The following is a 17,773-nucleotide window of genomic DNA, read 5'->3' as shown; positions in this document are numbered from 1 at the left end:
CACTTTCTTTCCTGGTCGTCATGCGTATCAGGGATTTGGATTGTACTGCACTCCTCCCCAGTCCCATTTAGGATTTCTGTGCTGCCTTGAGCTGGTACAACACAAAAGAAGGGGGGAGGGGAAATCTTACCACCACTTTTCACCCTGCATGAATGGCAGAACTTTGGATATGGCAGTAGCTCTGCCATTCCACTCCACCCTGCTGCTTCAAGTTCCCCATAGGATTGCTCTGCTTGCCATGCTTAGAGTAGACCTACTGAAGTTGGTCATAGTTCTAGAGTTGCCATATTTCAAACAGGGAAAATCCAGACAGAAAAATTGTTGTTTTTTTGGCCAAAGTCCGGCTTTTCCAGGATATTTTAGCGATTTCCTCTTGGACACTGCTTCCAACTGCAATATTCTGGATATGTCTGATAAATTCTGGACGTATGGCATCCATCTCATAGTCCTATTTATTTCACTGGATGTACTGTAAGCATGACTAAGTCTGAATCCTAGCCAAAATTTGAGATTAAGACACAATACTTTTGGTACACATCTTTATGAAAGTCCACAACATTTATTGATTTATTTATGGTATTTTGCATTGCCTTTTAGGACATAGTCAAAACACAGTACTGTGCATTAAGACACATTAATAATCAAATCATAATACAGAAAATTATAAAACAGGAGCTGAGAGTTGTAGGTAGGCCTCAATCATATTGTGCAAATTTCCATTAAAATTATGTAGCCTTCCAGATCAACAAGGCTTTCAAAGCTTTTTCTTTTCTTCTGCTTTCTTGTAGGATATGTTTTACTTGGATCTAGAGTGCAGCAAAGGACTTTTCGAATAAACAGATTTCTTTCTTTAGGTCTGATTCTGTATGTTCATTCAAGTTTGGAACTATATATGGGAGACTTAAAAGTCCAGATGCAACAGGTAGGGCTTAGCAAAGCATCAGGTGTTCTTCTAATTTTGCTCCTGTTTATTTGTGTTCTTCAGCCAATTTTAGAAGAGGACAGGTGCAGCCAGTGAGAACCAATCTGCTTGCGCATTGTGAATATAATGTGTGAATATGATGTTCCAAAAATGCCACCACCAAGTTCTGTCTCCAGTGGGGAAGAGATGGTTGGAATGGGAGCAATGGCATTTCCTCACCTACCTATCAACCTGGAGACCACCTGTGTACACATTAAGGAGAAAGCAGAAGACACTGAAACTGCTATAGAGTAAACACAGAAAGAAATGTAGAATGTCTCGATTCAGCCAGGATACAAAGCAGTGCAACTTCATTATTTTCAGAGGCTGAAGCCATTCAGAAAATTTTCGTAAGCCATCCTCAACTGTAATTAGCCAATCACCTTTGAGAGGGAAACAGATTGTTGTAAGAATATTAAACGACTAAACAACAACAACAACAAGCCTTTTCCCCAGATCGGGGTGCAAGGCAGCTTGCAGATAGAACGGAAACAGGTAAAATACAAAACCATTGATTGACCAGGTATGTAACTTATATTGTGTACTTATGCCTCATTCAAGGAAGCCCCATGAATTTTGGTACAACATAGACACACAGCTTACTGTCCACCCTACAGGTACACATATTGGCACACAAATCAGCACCTGCTGGTGGGGTGGGGTGGGGTGGCATTACTTTCCCAGTTTCCCATTGTGGAAGTCGCTGCCAATAACCGAGATGGGGAGTCAAGGTGGCAAGGAGATTGGCATGGTGCAGGTGTAGTGGCAGAGTCAAGCTGACACTCCTAATGCTGTGCTGAAACTGTACTGACCTCCCCACTGCTTTACCCCTTTCAGTTACTGACAGCGACCTCTGTTTTGGTAAGCCAGGTAAACAGTGTCATCCCACTGTGCTCCATTGGTCACTATCGATGCAGATAACAGCATTCATCACTGACTAGGGGGCTAATCTATCCCCTTATAGCAAGAGCCAGAGGCAGATAATCACAAAAGGTTGCACTACCAAGCATAAAGAGTGTAGGCTAAAATGCCATATAAGGTGAGCTGCTTTTATATGGGTTATTAATACATACAAATTTAGAACACTAGATAGCCATTGCCAGTCAGTGTAGGCAGTATTCAGCTAGATGGACCAATGATCTGACTGCATATGACAGTTTACTATGTTCCTAAATTCTAGCTCAGCTTCAGACTCAGATCAGAATTTTTGTCCAAGGATCCCACTTTAAGGGGTTTTCTGTGAGCCAGGAGGATGCAGCCTCAACCTAAACATTTAAGGCTGAAGGTCCACTAACAATTGCCAGCTCTTAATTTTGTCACATACAACTCCCTAACCACATCATTTCCTTTGCAGCATTTTTAAACAGACTTGTGTGCATAAAAATCCCACATGTTCCCTTGTTTTTCGTATGTGTATGTTCTTTCAGATATAGAAGTGCATGTGCAGAGTACATTATCTCTAGGGTTTTTTTTTTTTTTTAAGCTTCTCTAGTGCTTTCCTCAGTCATGAGCAGTGCTTTTTTTCTGGGCGGGGTACGTATACCCCTAAACATTTTGTGAATCTAAGTTTGGCCTCGGTATTTCAATATGAGTAGGAAAACGAGAGTACCACTAAACATGTTTTTAGAACAAAAGTACTGGTCACGAGGAATGACTCTTTTTCCGACTTGAGCTCATCTCCCATGCCTGCAAGAGTTTCTTCAAGAGCCAAGCCTGAAGCAAACTTCCTACCAACCCTTCTCTAAAGACTTTCTCTAGGAAGGAAGGTGCTTCTCCAGCGGTCTTCCAAACCACGATCCGGACAGCTTCAGTTACCATGGCACTGCAGACATTCTCCATGCTTCGCCATATTCTATGAAAAAAATGCTCGGGGCAAACCCCTGTCTTTCGTGGAAATTTGGCATGACCGTCTCCTTCACTCCTGGCCTGTCCTTCCGCCGATCTCGGCACAAAGAGGTTAATAAATGTTTACTTCGCCCCCCTCCCCTTGCCCCCCTCCCCCCAATGTTTCCATATGGCTTGTTCACAGGCTTGTGCTTGTTTGTGTCTGAATGCCCACTTGCATTGACTGGTGTGAGGGAATTGTTCCACTCATGCTGGCCATCCTCAAATCAATGCCGGGCTCTAACAAGAGAAAGTGCCTCAGATGTAGTGGTTTCCACAGGACCATTGTTGGGCTTTTGTTAAGCATTTTTGAACCTAATAAATAATGTCAAAAGTCTCTTTCCTAGCCAAAAATGTTCCTTTTGAAAACTCTTCTAGTAGTATTTTTGTTCAGTGATGGCTTCCAGTGTTGCAAAGAATTTGCACTTTACAATGGTAATTTGATGTATCGCGTGCCATGTTGCAATATGGATTTATTTTTTTTTTAATGCTGAAGTGTTGTCACTAGATGGAAATCCCTATTTCTTTAACATGTTCTCAAATTGAGAGGTCCTGTCAGGGTGTAACTGTTTCAAATGGGATTAAATATCATAATCAAGAGCTAAAGTGCAGAAATAGATTTTTTTTTTTAAAAAATGACTTTAATTAGAGTGTGATGGTGGTGGTTGTAAGATTTAAACTTGGGCATTATACATTGAGAAAATTTGATAGCAGTTTATTGTGAAACAAATCCTAGCTAACTGGACAAGGATATTTCTCTATATCTATATCTATATCTATATATCTATATCTATCTATATCTATATCTATATCTATATCTATATCTATATCTATATCTATATCTATATCTATATCTATATCTATATCTATAACCTATATATTATCTAGATCTATCACAAGTCATTGCATATTTTATATTTCCACTGTTTTTAATAGTTACAAACTTAAATTCATTTTAAGGAAGTCAGATCAATAATTTGGGTTTAAAGCCCAGCAAGCAGGATCCCTGTTACATTGACAAATGATTGTATGTTAAAATTCCTAATACTAAGTGAACATGCAGAAGTTCCCTATTCAGTCCCCTGGCATATCCACATAGGACTGTGACAGTACTGTATTGCGCCTGAAATGCTGGGGAGTTGTGCTAGTCATTGTGTTCAGTTCTGAGCTACGTGGACCAGTGATCTGACTCTGCGTAAGGCAGCTTCCTATATTCCTATATGTTCTGAGGCCTTCTAGCTCCCATGAGCTCATCTGAGCTTTCTCAGGCCTTGTAGCACATGGCATTCTATAAATAATGCACCAAGCAACCATCCTTGATTTGTTTCTCTGGGTGTATTAGCATTTTCAGATAACAAGGCAAACTGGAAAACATTGCGGGCACAATCCGTCTTAAATTAAGGACTTTTAAATTCCTGCAATTTGAATAGGAGGGATTTAAGCACCTGCTCAGTTCACCCCCTTGAAATTAGTGGGACTTAAGAGTGGTTTCTCACTGGCTGGACTGGACTCCAGATAACTTCAGCATTATGGGTTGAGGTCACTTGATGCTTAAGTCTTTAGCTACTTTCCAAACCATCATTTCACTCTCAGAAAATTAGCATGTGCCTGTTTTGTACTGATGATAGGGAAATGAATGCCTTTTATGGCCACCTCAGAAAAAAAGAGCTTTCTAATGTGCTGTGTGCTGTGGCACTGGACCACTCTCTATGTTATCAGCAAAAAACACACAAACTAAAGCAAACATTAAGTTCCTGAATGGAGCAGATAATTTAGCACTAGGTGAGACATTATCCATGATTTGTAAGTGTCTAGGCACTGAAATTAATTCACCTGGACATAATGTCATAATTATTTTTGGACAATTTGTCATTTTCTTACGCTCATTTCTATACCTTCTTTATGTTGAAAATAAAAGAAAATAATTCACAGCTCCACAGCAGCATGATGTATAGATCAATAGCATGATGAAAATTGCACTTCACTAAAAGTACTACTCATAGTGAAAAAATGACAGATCAGTCACTGGCAATTGACAAGTTAAAGAGTGCAAAAATGCACATAGTATAGCTTGAGGAAAGAGAAATTTCTGTTTCTTTCTTTTTTTTAATAATATTTATTAAATTTTCCAATAAAAACATACAAATACAGACAACAACAATGAAAACAAACACAAACAAAGGACAACAAGTATAATTTCGAACCTTATTTTCTCAACCTAGTTTCCCCGACTTCCTCATACCTCACGGTTTTGTATTCTAGTATCATTATCCCATCAGCAAATCCATTCCCTTGTTTCCCAAAAGTTTTTTTACTAATTCCATTCCTTTTCTTACTCAACATCTCTGAAAACCACATTATTTTTAAACCCATGTCAATCTAACATTCATTAATCTTATAGTATTTATTAAGATAGTCCTTAAATTTCTTCCAGTCTTCTTCCACTGTCTCTTTCTCCTGGTCTCGGATTCTGCCCGTCATCTCTGCGAGTCCCATGTAGTCTGTCATTTTCATCTGCCATTCTTCCAGAGTGGGTAAATCTGATGTCTTCCAATACTTTGCAATAAGGATCCTTGCTGCTGTTGTGGCATACAAAAATAAAGTTCTGTCCTTCTTTAACACCACATGGCTGACCATACCCAGGAGAAAGGCCTCTGGTTTCTTCAGGAAAGTGTACTTAAACATCTTTTTCATTTCATTATATATCATTTCCCAGAAAGCCTTAATCCTTGGGCACGTCCACCAGAGGTGAAAGAATGAGCCTTCATTTTCTTTACACTTCCAACATTTATTATCTGGCAAGTGGTAAATTTTTGCAAGCTTGACTGGGGTCATGTACCACCTATAGATCATTTTCATAATATTTTCTCTCAGGGCGTTGCACGCCGTAAATTTCATACCGGTGGTCCACAACCTTTCCCAGTCAGCAAACATAATGTTGTGACCAATATCTTGCGCCCACTTAATCATTGCTGATTTAACTATTTCATCCTGTGTGTTCCATTTCAGTAGCAAGTTATACATTTTTGATAAATTCTTAGTATTGGATTCTAACAGTTCTGTTTCCAATTTGGATTTCTCCACCTGGAAGCCAATTTTCTTATCCATCTTGTAAACCTCCAATATTTGGTAATAGTGGAGCCAATCTCGCACTTTATCCTTTAATTTCTCAAAACTCTGCAGTTTTAAATTACTACCCTCCTGTTCTAAAATTTCCCAATATTTCGGCCAGAGAAATTTCTGTTTCTGACACAACCGCCCACAACCCCCCCCCAAGCTTTTGAACATCAACCTGAAGATGACGAGTGAGACCTCGTCGAAACGTCGCCTAGACACCCCAACTTTTACACGGGAAGACACCCGAGGACACCAAAACCTGCATTCCTGTACCCGTGAAAATCTACGAAAGCAAATATATATATATATATATATATAAAATTAAGTTAGTGCATAGATGGTATACTTAAGAGGCTATGAGGCAACATGGGGTCAAGGCTGTGTATGTAAGATGCATTGGATATTTAAAATAGGCATTAGTGCAAAACATTTTTGAAGCAAAGTATCACAATATAGTGCAGAAACTTTTGAATTGGCCAGAATTCTTCATCAAGCTAGCTAGATAATAAATAGAGCAAAGGGGGCAGGATACAGCGCAAACTCTACAGCTTTGATATCAGCCAAAATAATCCCTCCCCCAAAAAAACAATTGCTCAATTTACCATCTAGCTTTCTGAAGATTTCTGGAGAACTTGCAAGCAATTCTGTGATATTTTGGTTGTTCTAACAAAGGCATTGCCCTTAAATGGATTTTGGAATTTTCTCAAGGGCCAGCACAGCTACTTTTACTTTTTTAAGTTGTCATGAACTAACCAAAGGTACATAGAAATACGTACAAGGATGAGGAGTACTGATAATGATCCCAGATGAAAATAGATGTCCATTCCATTACATTTGTATCTTACAAAAGGGATTTGAAATAGTAATAAAAAATTGTTCAGTAGCACCTTAAGAGACCAACTAAATTTGTTCTGGGTATAAGCTTTTGTGTGCATGCACACTTCTTCAGATAGGGATTTGGGCATGTTTATTCCAGCCTTTGTCCAAGGAACTGAGGAAAGCAGGCCCTTAACTGAGTTGTCCTCACAGCAACCCTTTGTGTTAATTTCAATTCATGGAGAATGAAACATCCAAAAGCAGCCTCAATGTGTGAGGATTTGAATTCACACCTGTCCAGTCAGTTCTAGTCCAACATACGTTCAATCTACCTCACTATACTGACTCCCTGGATAGTGGATGCCACTTACAATTATCCACTTATATATTTGTAGATCTTACCTTGCATTTTTTTTTAAAAAAGCAATCAAAATGTTAATGTCATTGTGGTTAAAATATCTGTAACTGTGTTTTCTTTTCTGCTGATGATCACCTTACATTAGGGCTCAGTCCACTGGGGCATTCTCCTGTGTAACCCCTATGAAATGAATGAGAGCTGAGCAAGACTACAGTATATTATCTACTCAGCAGATCACCTTTGTTGTTCTCAGTACTGAGCACAGATAAAATGAATGGGGTTCTCCAAAGAAGTCACCAAAATAGTTTGCCTGATTGCACAGAAATGTTTGTTTTTTATTTTTAAAAATGCTTTGTTGACATCAAACCCTTTCTAAACTTAGCATATTGATTCGAAATGAGTTCATTGCTACAGACAGGAAATCCTTTGTAATGAACTAGCATTTATAAACAGGCATGGTGCATTTTCATTGTTCGTCATAGATCTTAAAAGAACCAGACCATTGCAACACCAACATGCAATTTTTTTAAAAAAAAGGAGTGAAAAAGTTAAGGCCACCTTGGGCCAAATTCTGAAAGTGTATCTCCTTTTTTCAATGGATGATGACCCTATTTCTCCTGCACTGCAAATGCCTACCGTTTAGTGCAATCACATCTAGACCGAAAACACCTCATCAATCTATCTACAGTGGGGGTTGTAATGGTGGCCTTAATTTATTCCTTGTGACTAAATCAGTATGGTGTGTTGATCTTCCCCTTCCCACACTGGCCTTTGCTTAAAAGATGCATCCTTTTAGAAGGATTTTGTGTGTGTGGCTTTAACAATGTTCCGTTCAAATTTCCTTGGATGGGGCCAACAATTGCTTGTTGACCCATTTTAACCCCTTTTGAGCATCATCTTCAAAGTGTAACTGTCCTTGACAATGAAAGAGACCTTCCTATTGTCTGGTCCTTCCAGGCACTCTTTAGCATTGAGTCAAATGGCTTTCAGATGGAAGAGTTGGCTGCAGGAAGGAGACAAAGTGGTCTGTTGTTTCTGCGTGACTTTGGTCGAGTTTCCCTTTCCACCACCCCCTCCCCTTTTGGAATGGCACATTTCTATAGAAGATGACAGACGTTTTGACAGGTGCAATATGCTTTGAACTGTTGTGTCAGATAATTCTTTTGTCTTGTTTTTTCCCAGCAGAGTGGTACATCTCCTTAGGATGCTGATATGCATATTGTTTGCTTTTCATTTAGTGTGGTGAAGCCTTCCACCCCCCTCCCCTTGTTTCTCACTTTCTCCCTTTTTTGCAAGCATGTAGCTAACCCAGATGGGAAGGCGGACAGAAATGCCAGCACCCTCCTTTCTAACCCTTTCATTGTGATTGCTACTAAAAACAATCCAAACTCTAATAAAGAAATGGTTGTGAGTACTTGCTGAGATACATTGCCTTCATTGCTAATTAATGATCTTGTTCCATGAGATAAAGTCTAATACTGGCTTTTCTACCCTGGCTGTAAAAAAAGCTCTCCCTATTTTTTTTTTACAAAGTATTTATGTTAGCCCAGCAGATTTGAACCACAGGTGCAAGTCTAGCATAGGTTTCCTACAGACGTGTAGCACAGATGATTGTTAGACTTTAGGGTTGTAAAGCTGCCTTAAATATTCCAAGGTGCTCCTTTCCTCAAAAAATGCCATATTTAATCATTTTTCAGAATGAACATGACACATTCTTCCTTACATAAACTTCATGCACAACAAGCTGAGAGTAGATAATCTCATAGGTAACCTTGCAATATAAGCAATGTATGCTCAGTTCTAAAGCACAGAACTCAAATGAACCTTAAGTAAGGTGGTCATGTGTCCTTTGACTGTCCTTCAAACTAGAGGGGTGTCCTCCATTTGAGACCTGTCCAGTTCAAAGATAAGGAACCATGAGCTGGGGGAACAGGATTTCTCAGCACCTGGTCAGCAGACAGAACAGTACACAGGTTACCTGGGGTCTTTCCCACTCTGGTGAGATGTACTGTATTTCTATTTAAACTATGACAATCATTTCTAAATTTGTGTCCATATATATAAATTAAAATAGGCAAATTTGTGCCCTCTTTCTTAATGACGCAGATCCTCTTTTTTGGCGATGCATGACTAGCCATCCGAACCATAAGTCAAGAGGAAAATCAGGGGTGTATATGTTACAGTGAAATTTGATAAATGCAGGAAGCGTGTAGACTGGGCCCAAAATGTGGTGGTCTTCAGGACAGACTTATAGCCCAATTCTATGTCCATTTAATCAGAAGAGTCCTATTGTGTTCAACAACAGGTGGGATTGCAGAGCACTGATAGGACTGCAGAGTTAATTATTATCCCCAACAATCTTGAAATAGCCAATAACTTAACTAGACAGAGATTGTGTAATGTACTATAGTGACTAGAACATAAATCAGGAATTCCAAAACTATATCTTTACTTAGCCATGATCTGACTAGTTAGGTCACTCACACCCCCCCCCCTCCCGTTTAAACCCTCCTTCTCAGCAGCTTCATATCTGGAGTAATAGTATTTCAGAACCCAGCTAGCAGTGCATATAAGAATATCACCAGTTTTAAGGGACCTGATTTAAGCAGATACATGCTGTATATGATCTGGTTCTTGTTTTCCTTCTTTTCTTAAAACCTTCTAAAGAAGGTTGCACCTGGACAGAGTCATATACAATAATCCAAGGGATTGCTTGAGGGCAATCAAATAGTTGCAATTCCTTGAGGGGAACCAATGCCCCTTTCACAAGTTTTGAAAGATGCATGGCAAATATGTTTTATTATAAGGTTATCAACTGCTGGATTTGCTCCCCTGTGGGCTTTTTTTATTCTATCCCCGCCCCCAAGCGTCCCCCTTTTGTTGTGCAGTTGTTGACCATATCAGCCAAGATTTTTCACAGCCTGCTGATGCTTCATAAAATTTCCACTGTAACAATTCACTGGCTGGATGAACTTCATGGTTGTCAGCTATTCTCCCAAGCCAAGCCTTATAGGCTTCACGGTTGTCAGTGGAGATAGAACTCCATAGCTACTCCAAAAGCTCTGAGCCTACTGTTAAGATTGGCATCGTGCTAATGGCAGCATGGGCTAGCAATCTAAATGAGAGGGTGGCTAAACATAGGAGGTGGTGATGACTTTGCTCATGCCATGGTTAATTTTCTGAGCATGGCCTGTAGGGTTAGGCTCCTCAGGGGCCAGGGAAGTATAACAAGAGGAAGAACTGCTGTGTAGAAAATGATCAACCTTGCTTAGGAATCTGTGTGGATATTTTTTTTAACCCTCTGAAAAGATAGAAGAGCAGCAGTTAAGATTATGGTATAAAGGAAGCTGTCAGTATTGTCTACACTGAGTGGCAGCAGCTCTCCAGGATTTTGGGCAGGGATCTCTCCAACCCTACCTGGAGATGCTGGGGATTGGAGCTGGGACCTACTGCATGCAAGGCAGCTGCTGAGCTACAGCTATTCCCGGTGTTTGTTAATTAGATCTGGTACCCTACCATTCTGCTTTCAAAAGCCTCCAAGGTGGTTCATGGTGATGAGAAGCAGTCTTCTGAATAGCTTTGCACAAGGGATTCTGCATATTTTGGGACACTAGCAACTACTAAACCCAAACTTGTTAACAACAGCTTTTGTGGGCCAGTAGATAACAAAATACATAAAGACACTTTTTGCTTTTAATGAAAGATTCATAAATTTGCATGCTGATTTCCTCTGTGTGCTTTGATTTTCTCATGTATGTCAGATGATGTTAGATCACAAACATATAATCCTGGTATAGCGATAGCCAATAACTTGGCCGAAGAACTGCCTTGCATAATTTGAAGAAGGGCAAAATTTTTAAGGATGGCAATTTTCGTTTGCTTAATGTTTCAGAAAGCGTGAATTAGGTAGGTTTGTCTTTAAATGGGAACTAAATTAAATTTCACCCCTAATCAAGACTAAATTCGTTGAATTTAGTTTCATTGAAATCAGTGGGACAAGTTAGTCTTTAATGAAAAAATGGTTGGTTATTTTCTAGAACTTGGAGATGCCTGATCGTCAATAGCATACTAGGTTTCATCAGCAAAATAGTTCAAATTAAAATCTTGCATTTTCCCAATTTGATTTATTAGCTGTGGGGGTTTTTTGGGGGTGGGGTGGGAAAAGAATAAAAAAATGAATGTAAAAATGTCTCTGATCACTTCATTGCCCATTTCAGAATCCTCCAAGAACCCATTATCATAATACGTTATATTATTAGGTGAAATTCATGCAATGGCAAAAGAACCCACATACGGCCCTCTGCCCCACTTAAAAACCCCATTTAACACCCTTTCTGTGGGGATTAAGTGGGTCTTGGCCTGACACTGAATGCTTTTGACAGGCCTCCCATACTTAGATTTTTTTAAAGATCACAAATACTCTCCACTAATTTTCTATATATTGTTCCTATGGGTGACATAATAGTTAGGAAATGAGAGGGAGATAAATAATTGCCCCATGATTAGTGTTCAAATAGCCATCTTCTTTTTGAGCTGGAGGTTTCAGCATGAAGGTCAAGAACAGAATGGAATTCATTGCTTGGTGCCGGGATGATCTTCAGCAGCCCCTATTTATGGAAGCAGGTCTCCGAAAGGGGGTTAACTATGAAATTAGATCTTTATTCAGGACCATTTGCAGTGTTAGCTTCCCTTGCTTGCATTCTGAATGTGGCTGCAACAAAGACACTTAAGAGTTGTATAACAGTGAAAGCAAGCTATTTCTGTTTTCAACTGCCTTTACCTATGACATGTCCAGGAGAGCAATAGTGTTCTGGATCATAGTGACCACTTATCAAATAGGGCAACCTTGCAAGTATCCTGCTTTATGAGAGCCAGTGTGGTGTAGTGGTTAAGAGCGGTAGTCTCGTAATCTGGGGAACCGGGTTCGCATCTCCACTCCTCCACATGCAGCTGCTGGGTGACCTTGGGCTAGTCACACTTCTCTGAAGTCTCTCAGCCCCACTCACCTCACAGAGTTTTTGTTGTGGGGGAGGAAGGGAAAGGAGAATGTTAGCCACTTTGAGACTCCTTTGGGTAGTGATAAAGTGGGATATCAAATCCAAACTCTTTTTCTTCTTTATGAAACCTGTGGATGTAGGGCTGTATAATGATGATGATGATGATGATGATGATGATGATGATGATGATGTTTCCCCTGAACTGGGTACCTTGGTTGTGTGCTCAAACCACAGAAACCAGCAGCCTGGCTCTCCTGCCTTAGTTATCACTTGTGCTACCTTGGTTGTGTTTTTCTACACTCAGACACCCTCAATATGTGCTCCAGTTTACACTCATTTAAATGGAAGAGAGAATGTTTCTTTTTCTGGTGCAAGCATTGACCTCTGTGGAAGGCAGGCAAAGGGAACGAAGTAGGAGAGCAGAGACCTGGTGTTGCTTCAGCAACCTTGGACTGAGCTATATGTAGCACTTAAGATCTGTCCCTATTGCAAGTGCTGCCTTCACTGAAAAGTGCCACAGCCAGCTCCTACACTCTTTTACTGTGATGGAGTGGGAGAGACTCTGGCTGTACTGAGGCTTCTTCGATGGAGTCCTCTGAGTGAGAGGATGGCAATGCAACATCCTTGGGTCAGAGGGGAACCGACACCACTTATATTGTAGAAGTGCTTCTGGTGCTGGACCTACATGCAGTTCCCCTTCCAAGTCCTTGACCTTATCCCCTGAAGAAAGGAAATCTAAACACCAGGGTCACAACAGTGAGCTCCTTCTATAGTGCCATGTGAAAAAAAGTCCATCATTACTTCATTTTATGTAGGGAAGCATCGATCCATTCTTCCTTTCGGTCACTGACTTCTTGGTTGTGCTAATGTAAACATAGGATGTTTAGATGAAAAATTCTGTACTTGTGAATGCAAACCCATTTTGTAAAGAATTTTCAGAAAAGTTGGAAAGAGGGTTGCTTAAATATTCAAGTTCAAAGTAACATAGTCCTGTGCACAAACACACAAATTTTGGAAATTTGGAATTGTCAAGTTTTGAATTTCTTCCCCCCACCACCTTTAATGCAGACAAAAAGAAATGTGTTTTTCCTGTTAATTTACATCTGTGAGATCATCCTGATTCCTAGCAGTACTGCATTCATGTTAAACATTGGTCCTCTGCACCCAAAAGCAATTCATCATCTTCATTGGCAGGCTCTCTCCTTCAACTTGCACCTGCCTTCTTGAAAGAAAGCAAGGCATCATATATTCATTCTGGTAATGGAATAGGTGATCAAGAGGGTAATCGTACAATGGTAAGCTATTCATGTTAAAAGAATAACTTTTTATGCCTTGTATGGGACACATGCATTATTTCTTTTGAGGTTTATGACAGCCACAAAACATTATCATTGTTCATAAAATCAAACACTTCGGCAACCTAGCTGTGAATCTTTGTATCAATAGATGGTGATGGAAAAATGAGGACTGGTAGAGCAACGGCCCAGCCTGCTCATGTTGGCTGCCTTTGTCTCCATGACCAGGGTGACTTCTCCCTACTTGTGTTGAATGGCTCATCTGACTCATTTGTCATCGGCAGACATTTAAAATTTATTCATTTACTAGTTAAGGCAGCTTGTATTCTGCATGCATATATCTATTCCTGGCTGCCATTGGAAAATCTGAGGAAGGAAAAGAGCAAGCCAACTGATAAAAGAGCTGGAGCAACTCCCCTGTGAGGAAAGGTTACAACATCTGGGTATTTTAGCATTAAAAAGGGTGTGCAAAAGGGGACAATATGCATGCAATTATATGTGGTCTGGTGAAAATGGCTAGGGAGGTGATTTTCTCCCTTTTTCATAATGCTAGAATGTGTGGGGTCATCTGATGAAGCTGGAAATTCAGGACAGACAAAAGAAAGTACTTCTTCACACAACACATAGGCGATGGGGAGTCACTTCCACAAATGCAGTAATGACTGCCAACTTGGGCAGCTTTGAAAGAGGATTAGGCAAATCCATGAAAGATAAGGCTATCAGTAGCTACATATTTGACCCCAAGTGTGATGGCCTGGGACTCGGGCTCGGACTCGGAGCCAGAGTAGTCTCAGTCCGCACCGGATCCTTGGCCTCAGGCGGCAGCTGAACCTAGTCTGGGACCTGATTCTGAAGAGTCCCAGTATGCATAGGTTCCCCTGCAACAAGCACCAGCTGGGCTGAGTCAGGGGCCTGAGCCTGCCCTGGCTCCAGATGTGGGGATTACCTCGTTGCCTCCAGCTGGGCAATCACTTACAGCTGCTCACCTACCAGTTTGGTCAGGGCAGGCTGAGGCTGCCTCTGGGTCTAGTAACCCACCGACATCTCCCAAGCTGCAGAGACTGAGGTCTGAGAGAAGGAGAGACCTGAGTACTCGCAGGAGGAGTGCTCGCCTTCGGGCGAGACAGGGAGGTGAGTCACCGGGGGAACAGGACCGGCCGTTACCCCGTCAGAGATAAAAGGCTGCTGGACCACGCCCCAGTTGTGGGGGCAACGTTGCTGTTTGCCAGAACCTTCCTATGATCCTGTGCCTGACCTTGCCTGGTTTCCTGCCTTGGCCCTGCCGGACTGACTCCTCACGGAACCCTTGGATTTGGGACCAGATCTGGACCGCGTTGCTCGGGTCACCCCCTGGCCCAGCACACCAAGTATCAGGGGGAGTTAGATAGCATCTTAAAAAGCAAAGACATCACCTTGCTGACAAAGGTCCGTATAGTTAAAACTATGGTTTTCCCAGTAGTGATGTATGGAAGTGAGAGCTGGACCATAAAGGCTGATCACCGAAGAACTGATGCTTTTGAATTATGGTGCTGGAGGAGACTCTTCAGAGCCCCATGGACTGCAAGAAGATCAAACCTATCCATTCTGAAGGAAATCAGCCCTGAGTGCTCACTGGAAGGACAGATCCTGAAGCTTAGGCTCCAATACTTTGGCCACCTCATGAGAAGAGAAGGCTCCCTAGAAAAGACCCTGATGTTGGGAAAGATGGAGGGCACAAGGAGAAGGGGACGACAGAGGACGAGATGGTTGAACAGTGTTCTCGAAGCTACCAGCATGAGTTTGACCAAACTGCGGGAGGCAGTGGAAGACAGGAGTGCCTGGCATGCTCTGGTCCATGGGGTCACGAAGAGTCAGAAGCGACTAAATGACTAAACAGCAACAAAATCAGAGGGTGTATGCTTCTGAATACTAATTGCTGGAGAACATGAAAAAGAGAGGCCTGTTGCATTCATGTCCTGCTTGTTGGTTCCCATAGGCATCTGGTTGGCCACTGGAGAACAGACTGCTGGACTTGATAGGCCTTTGGTCTGGTCCAGAAGGGCTTTTTTTGTGTTCAAATCTTGGCCATACCAAGCTTGTCCCCAGTTTGATACATTCCTGAATGCTAATGGAAATTTCCACCCCCAGGTAGAGGTGCTTCAAGGGCAGGAAGGGGGAGTTTCTTTATATTATTAGGCTTTAAAGCCCTCAACCAATCCCTTGCTAACTGTAACTCAGGATATATATGTGTATTGGATAGATAGATAGATAGATAGATAGATAGATAGATAGATAACAAAACCTCTTTCCCTGCCCAACAATCCTTAGTACTTCCTATGAAGAGGACCAAATATATAATCTCCTGAACTGCCTCTGGTGGCCTTCAAATGGTTGAGGCAAGGGGTGACATAACTGGGCCCCTGGGCCCCACAGGGGCGCTGCAGAAAGAATGTAGTTGGTCAAGGGAGCTGTGGACTCAGAAAGGTTGCAGACCTGTCCTAGGAGATGACCTCAATTAGCTGCCACTGATAGGGCAGTAAGGATCTTCTAAGCCCTAAGGAAGGTGAATGGTCTTCAGGAGCTGAGATATTGTATAGCTAGCAACCTGGGCTCTCTGTTTTCTTGAGATTCCACCATTAGATGTTAACTTTGTTTTTGTTTTAAAATAATGAACAATCAGCTACAAAACTAATGCCATTTGTCTGCTTGTGATTTCTGCATTCATTCTGTAGCAATGAAAGCAGAAGAAATACCTAGAGCTTTGTGTATCTGGTTGCTTGGACAAATTGTGTCGCATAGCAGATTCAAAGAGATTGAATTTCTATTCAGATTATTAAAAAGAGCTCCATGTTTTACTGTATGACTGGAAGTCTGTGGACGGTGCATTAAATATTACTTTTTTTAAAAAAAGAAAAGAACTCCCCCCTCCATTTCTTCTGCCTCTTCATTTTATTTTGCAACAGATGTTTCTTCAGGACTTGTGATCACCTGTGTCTTTCTTTGCACCTGATTCAAAAGCTTTTTTTTTATAATGCATATATTTGTTTTTCAAGTGTGTAGTCTGAAAAGGTTACAGACAGTGTCAAGTTACACAGATTGTGCTTTCCTTTCCTGGTACTTGATTGAAATGGTGAACCCAGCCATCTCAAGGCCGTAACAATTAGCCTTCATGCTGCTAGGATACCTTGTACGCCAACTGTACTTTGCTTTTATCCTCCTGGCTTAGGCTTCTTGGAAGATCTTATTTTAGGAAAAAAAAAATCTAAGGACTGATTTACTGTATGGGTAACTAGCGAAAGGGCAAACTCTCCCAGCTCAAACTGGATTGGCTAAATAACATGTGGAGCTGTTTCTCCCAAAATCGGAAAATAGCTCCTTGATTTATTTCTGAGTCAATCCAAATTTGGTCTGAACTCACCCTCTACTTCCATGAGTCCCCAGAAGTCTCTTCCTCAAGCCTTCAAAAGCTGCTTCACTTTCCCTCCCACCCTCCATTTGTTTGGTTGCTGCAGGTGCTCTGACAGCAGCAAGCAGAAGTGGATGGGAGGGAGGTCCCTCTCCTTTGCCCCTTCAGCACCTGATGTGCCAATGCAAGGTGCAAGTGGCTCATGGGAAATGTAGTTTTTTGCAAGTGTTGCTGCTATTGTGCGAGATAAGCTTCTGGTATTGGGGAGAGGGGGCTTGGAAGAACGGTTGAGGGCGGGATGCCAACTACTGGGGCCCAAGCCCTTTTGGGCCCTCCAATATTTTGGGGGAGGGGATTGGGGGCCCCCAATGCCCCCCAAAATAAGGAGGCTGAGTGTGGAGCTGAGCGTGGCACAGCTTCAGTAGCCAGCTCCTTCTCCTCCTGCCATGGAGGGGAAGGAGGGTCGAAGCAGTCCCCCCCCCCCACTGGTGGTGGAAGCAGGAGGCAAAGTTAAAAGTAGGGGAAGGAAGGATTAGCATACACTGGTGCTCTTTTCTTGAAAGGAGACATTCGGCTCTTGCATTAAAAACAAATAAAAAGTAATTACTTTATCAGACCAGCCAACTGCTTTAAACATAAATATTGATTTTAGTTAAGTCTTTTGTGAAAGACTAGAGTTCCAGAGTGGTATCTCTTTTTTAAGATTCTCAGGTTCCCAGTAACCCATTCATTTTAAAGTATGTATGAAACATTAATCTGTCATCAGGATTACATAAAGTAGTTGACTAATTTGCATTAGCAGATTCTGTCAACATGACATGTTTAATTTGGCTCTCTCTGATAAATGTTGCCATTTTTATATTTTTGCATGTGTTTTGTGGAGGAGAATAACTCCAGGCTGCCCTGTAGAAGGGAGAAGAAGATGTTGGGGAAACTAGCATGGAACTGTGTGCTTAAATA

The 17,773-nt window shown here is 41.4% G+C and overlaps 1 long non-coding RNA gene across 1 annotated transcript in view; it reads left to right on the top strand.

Moving 5' to 3' along the window:
• Positions 1-17,773, top strand: part of LOC309351385 — a 150,321-nt gene that overhangs the window by 62,687 nt on the left and 69,861 nt on the right. The window contains exon 2 of the long non-coding RNA XR_014160810.1: positions 986-1,484. This is a non-coding gene — a long non-coding RNA (uncharacterized lncRNA). The remainder of the gene's footprint in view (positions 1-985; positions 1,485-17,773) is intronic.

Source organism: Podarcis erhardii, assembly GCF_964252035.2.
Source record: "Podarcis erhardii genome assembly, chromosome: 10".
Classification (NCBI taxonomy): Eukaryota; Metazoa; Chordata; class Lepidosauria; order Squamata; family Lacertidae; genus Podarcis; species Podarcis erhardii.
The sequence above is the reverse complement of the archived record's forward strand: the minus strand, read 5'-3'. Positions and strand labels throughout refer to the sequence as shown.